Source organism: Girardinichthys multiradiatus, chromosome 20 (assembly GCF_021462225.1).
Source record: "Girardinichthys multiradiatus isolate DD_20200921_A chromosome 20, DD_fGirMul_XY1, whole genome shotgun sequence".
NCBI classification, from domain to species: domain Eukaryota; kingdom Metazoa; phylum Chordata; class Actinopteri; order Cyprinodontiformes; family Goodeidae; genus Girardinichthys; species Girardinichthys multiradiatus.
This window is the reverse complement of record NC_061812.1, coordinates 1,644,765-1,650,764: the sequence shown is the minus strand read 5'-3', so window position 1 is coordinate 1,650,764 and position 6,000 is coordinate 1,644,765. Positions and strand designations below refer to the sequence as shown.

Here is a 6,000-nt window from a genome sequence, read left to right as displayed (position 1 = left end):
TTTATTCAGACTACAAATGATGGGTTTATCAATAGTATTCTTATGGGTTCCAGCACATACTGGGGTTAAAGGAAATGAGATGGCAGATAAGATGGCTAAGAAGGCAACGCAAAATCATATCAATTTTACAGTACATTTAAGTAAATCAGAAGCAAAGAGCATCATCAAACGAAAATGGAAGGAAGAATGGCAGAAAAGGTGGGATGGATAAAGAAAAGGAAGATGGTTTTATAGGATTAAAAAGGCAGTTGGTGAAAAAAGAACTGGAAGAAGGAATAGAAAGGAGGAAAGAGTAATAAGAAGACTAAGATTAGGACATACAGGACAATGTGACTACTGTGGGATGGATGAAACAATTGAACATATTTTTATAGAGTGCCAGAAATATAAGCTGGAAAGAAGAAGCATGAAGAGAGAATTTGAAAGGATTAAAGAAAAGTTTAGCATAATAGATTCATTAAAAAAGACAATATGGAGCAAACATATACAAATTATTTTAAGATTCCTAAAAAGAATAAAATTATTTAATAGAATTTGAGTATATAAGATATGAATCCATGTTAAACCACACTCCATACCAGTGGTGGCGGTAATGCACACCTACAGATTCATGCCAACTGATGTACAGTAGGTGGCGCTATGCACCTCTGAGTTTGTTGCGTACCGCCAGCAGAAGAAGAAGAAGCAGCAGGACTGGCGCCAAGATGACGGACTAAGAAACTACGGTACAAAGCCAGGTAAAACATTACATTAAAATTGTTTCAGAACATTGGTAGTTTTATTTTTTAAATCATATAATAATCTAGTAGATAGACAATGTACAGCTTTATTTTATAAGTTTATTACCGCTGACTGAATACACTTGTACACACAGTAGGAAACGGGTGTTTTTCCTGCTATTTAGTTGGAAACTGCTACTTGGGTCTTCTTGAATTTTTAAATAAATAAGTTATCATCCACATGTTTTTTTCAACGACATACCGCTTTACACATAAATGTACAATTTTTATCACGGTTATATGTATCTTAATGTCGCTAATATATGCTAATATCAAAAATATATTGGATAAGTAACCTTTTTCATGTAGCTTTTTTAACCTCGTAACTGTATTGGCTTCTTTGTTAGGTCCAGTTAGCGGATATTCTAAACAGAAGGTTAAGTTCTCCAGGGACGGTCAGAGGCAGTTAGACAGGAAAATGCAAGACAGTCTATTGAGGGACAGACAACCCAAATGGGGACAGCTTCACAGTCAGGACAACTAATAAGATGTCCTCAGGGTAGTGGCTTTGGACAGTCAATGCATCAAGAAATGGCGAGGTATGTTTCACCTTAGCCACAGTTTTGTTTATCAAGTGTATATCTTATGATCTTTCATTTCTCTGTCCTTCTGGTCATTTGATACCATATTAATTTCTGTTATCATCGAATTACATTTTAGGTCTTTTCCTGGACTTTTTCGCAGAGAGGCAAAAGGCAAAAGATGTTTCGCACCCTATGCACGACTACAAAAAGGTTTTCTGGTTAACTTTTTCTTACTTGATAGACATCGTTCAAAAACACCCAAAGGAGATGAAGAGCTGCAGCTCATACTGGCTGGTCTTGAGAAAAGGTCTCTCACGGTAACCGAAAGCTTCACACATTCCCAGGTATTTCTCTTTAAGGTTTATTAATTTGGGTTTAATAGCTATAAAGGTGGTGTATTGTATAAATAAATTGGATATTTAAAATTAATGACAAATTTTACCCTCAGATTCAGGAATAACAGATGTATGAGAAATATTTTTATTTTTTACTGTATTTACAACATTCAGTAACTATATCTAAAATGTTTTGTTCAAGCTGACAGATTTTCTGCTCAATGCATTTCCACGTCTTAGCAGTATTAATGGTGGCTGGCTGTTACACAAGTCTACAGGTATGGGTGGATTTTATGTTCATTTACAAATGTGTAAATTCAGTGTTATGCAACCAGTTTCACCAGGTGAAGTGGCAGAGACTCGAGTAATAAATATTTACGATTGTCTCCTTTTACATTTGTAGGTGGAGGTGGGCAGCGAAAATTAGTTGTCATTCCTCCTGATTCTGATGGATATAGTGGGCAGCAGCTAAAAGCAGTCAGTGGAAATGGAAAATGTACACTGTACATAGCCCCTTTACAGGAGGAAATAGATACCACTCCCTTACCACCAGAAGCAAAAGAATTTGAAAACATGCCCAAAGCCCCATGCACCACCTGCAAGAAGATGGTTCCACTTCAAGCGCTTCCTTTTCACATTAAGAGCTGCATAGATGAGAGTATTGATCTGGACAGTTCCCCAGAGAGTGTATGTCAGTTATTGGCTGTCAGTATGTGAACATTTGCTGTAATTTAACAGTTATTTGATATTGTGTGATTTAGGAAAGCTGCAACCCAGACCACATGCCTCCATTAAGCACAGAATCTCAGACAAAGATGGTGAAAAATGCATCTTTCTTGTTGTTTGCTTTGATTAATCATGTAAGCTTATGTGTTATACATTCTATATTACTATTTTAGACTGCTGAGTGTCCAGTCTGCAGAGGTGTATTCGACATCGATACAATTGAAACACATGCATCTGACTGTGGAATATGGTGCTTGAATTTGAAATGAACTTTTATTTTCAATAGCATTTTAATTTGTGCTGTGCTTATTGCATATATATTCTATTTTTTCCCTGTAGCTCTTCAGACAAAAAAGGCAATGTTGGCATTTCAAGTGCACAAATCTGTTCTTTTCAAATGTAAAAAAAAAAAAACCTCCCAATGACACTCAGATCACAGTTAGTAAGTGTAGATCCTAGTGAGTTCACAGTTAGATGAGAAAACCTGACTCTGCTCTAGGTCATCCCAAAGGTGTTCTGTAAGGTTCAGGCCAGGACTCTGTGCAAGGCCGGCCATGTTTTTCTACACTGAACTTGAAGTGATCCATGACTGCATCCATTTATTTGTTGGTGTGCCCCAACACTTCTTGTAAAATAGCGTATTAGACCAGCTTTCATAACGCGTGACTTTGCCCTATTTCAACAAAGTACAGGTCCTTCTCAAAATATTAGCATATTGTGATAAAGTTCATTATTTTCCATAATGTCATGATGAAAATTTAACATTCATATATTTTAGATTCATTGCACACTAACTGAAATATTTCAGGTCTTTTATTGTCTTAATACGGATGATTTTGGCATACAGCTCATGAAAACCCAAAATTCCTATCTCACAAAATTAGCATATCATTAAAAGGGTCTCTAAACGAGCTATGAACCTAATCATCTGAATCAACGAGTTAACTCTAAACACCTGCAAAAGATTCCTGAGGCCTTTAAAACTCCCAGCCTGGTTCATCACTCAAAACCCCAATCATGGGTAAGACTGCCGACCTGACTGCTGTCCAGAAGGCCACTATTGACACCCTCAAGCAAGAGGGTAAGACACAGAAAGACATTTCTGAACGAATAGGCTGTTCCCAGAGTGCTGTATCAAGGCACCTCAGTGGGAAGTCTGTGGGAAGGAAAAAGTGTGGCAGAAAACGCTGCACAACGAGAAGAGGTGACCGGACCCTGAGGAAGATTGTGGAGAAGGACCGATTCCAGACCTTGGGGGACCTGTGGAAGCAGTGGACTGAGTCTGGAGTAGAAACATCCAGAGCCACCATGCACAGGCGTGTGCAGGAAATGGGCTACAGGTGCCGCATTCCCCAGGTCAAGCCACTTTTGAACCAGAAACAGCGGCAGAAGCGCCTGACCTGGGCTACAGAGAAGCAGCACTGGACTGTTGCTCAGTGGTCCAAAGTACTTTTTTCGGATGAAAGCAAATTCTGCATGTCATTCGGAAATCAAGGTGCCAGAGTCTGGAGGAAGACTGGGGAGAAGGAAATGCCAAAATGCCAGAAGTCCAGTGTCAAGTACCCACAGTCAGTGATGGTCTGGGGTGCCGTGTCAGCTGCTGGTGTTGGTCCACTGTGTTTTATCAAGGACAGGGTCAATGCAGCTAGCTATCAGGAGATTTTGGAGCACTTCATGCTTCCATCTGCTGAAAAGCTTTATGGAGATGAAGATTTCATTTTTCAGCACGACCTGGCACCTGCTCACAGTGCCAAAACCACTGGTAAATGGTTTACTGACCATGGTATCACTATGCTCAATTGGCCTGCCAACTCTCCTGACCTGAACCCCATAGAGAATCTGTGGGATATTGTGAAGAGAACGTTGAGAAACTCAAGACCCAACACTCTGGATGAGCTAAAGGCCGCTATCGAAGCATCCTGGGCCTCCATAAGACCTCAGCAGTGCCACAGGCTGATTGCCTCCATGCCACGCCGCATTGAAGCAGTCATTTCTGCCAAAGGATTCCCGACCAAGTATTGAGTGCATAACTGTACATGATTATTTGAAGGTTGACGTTTTTTGTATTAAAAACACTTTTCTTTTATTGGTCGGATGAAATATGCTAATTTTGTGAGATAGGAATTTTGGGTTTTCATGAGCTGTATGCCAAAATCATCCGTATTAAGACAATAAAAGACCTGAAATATTTCAGTTAGTGTGCAATGAATCTAAAATATATGAATGTTAAATTTTCATCATGACATTATGGAAAATAATGAACTTTATCACAATATGCTAATATTTTGAGAAGGACCTGTACTATCATGAGTTTTGTTATATATATTTTAATTTATCACATACCTATCCTTATGTATTATGTTAAAACATTACAGCTGAGATGAAATCTTGAACTGGATCAGTTGCCAAGTGGATGAAAGCAGCACCTTTTCCCTCTACGTTTCAAGAATTAACCTCTTTAGTCGGGAAATGCAACCGCGGCAACGCCAAAAGAAATCTCTTCCAAATTGCAGATGGAAGGTTTCTTTTTTTGGAGAATCTGTCATTGATACAGCTCTAAGTAAAGAGTTTCTAACAGGTACTATTGCAACATCTCTCTACGTTTCAAAGAGTTAAAAGTCTCTAGAGTGTGTGTGTGTGTATATATATTTCTGTTTTCCTGTTCAGAAATGATTGCTGAGATCGAAAAGAAACTATTTGTGGGCAGTGCTGACAAGAAAGGCAAAAATCCTCTGAACAGCCTGGATAAGTTATTTCAGGTACATTGTGTTATCATGTTTGTTTTGTGTAAATACATTTGTATACTCTAGTTAAATCCAATAAACTGTTTTTATTCTCTTGATATTTAGGACTGCAGGAGAAGTAATGGCAGTTAGTATTGCACAAAGTGGTAGTGAATGGTGCTACAGATACCTTTGCTCTGGTGATTCTGACAGCATACAGGTGTCAAGTAATGAGGTCACAGACTCAGAGCTGTTGCACCTTATTACAGAGGTAACAATGATAACATTTTGAAAGCTGATCAAATACTGTACCATGTCTTTTGTTTGTTCCAACTTAATTGGAATTGGGGTTGCATGTTAAAACTTTGTAGAAGTGATAACAGTTAATTATTTATGTAATATGCATGGCCTTTTTGTACACTGTGTGTACAATATTAGGCAAATGAGTATTTTAACCATATTTAGGCATATTTTTTACCTCTAAGCTCGATAAACTTGAATGCTTAATGGATTTTTAGCACAACAGGTGATATGTAGCTGGGTAATAAGGGAAGATGTGGTCTAAGGAGGTCAACACCCTATATTAAGCTGTGCATAATGATTAGGCACCTTCTTTTCTTTTGGCAAAATTGGACAAAAAAGAGATTTGACTGACTGAAAAGTCAAGAATTAACTGAAGTCGCAAAGAGGAATGCAAAACTATTGAATCTGCTAAGATATTGGGGCGTGATTAGAGAGACATCGAACATGTTGCAAATAGTCAACAGGGATGCAAGAAACGTATTGAGAAACAAACCCAGCAGATTAACTGCCAAGAACTTGAGAAGAATCATGTGTGAAGCTACCAGGAACCTATTATCTTCCAGCTCTGTAACATTTCTTAACTGCAACCTACCTGGAGAACCTACAAGTA

At 38.4% G+C, this 6,000-nt stretch overlaps 1 long non-coding RNA gene across 1 annotated transcript; it reads left to right on the top strand.

Annotated features, from left to right (window-relative positions):
• The first annotated feature begins 1,188 nt into the window (after positions 1-1,188).
• On the top strand, positions 1,189-1,918 carry LOC124856568. Its single transcript, XR_007035369.1, has 3 exons — positions 1,189-1,318; positions 1,440-1,647; positions 1,841-1,918. It is a non-coding gene; the product is annotated as an uncharacterized LOC124856568 (long non-coding RNA).
• The last annotated feature ends 4,082 nt before the right edge of the window (positions 1,919-6,000 follow it).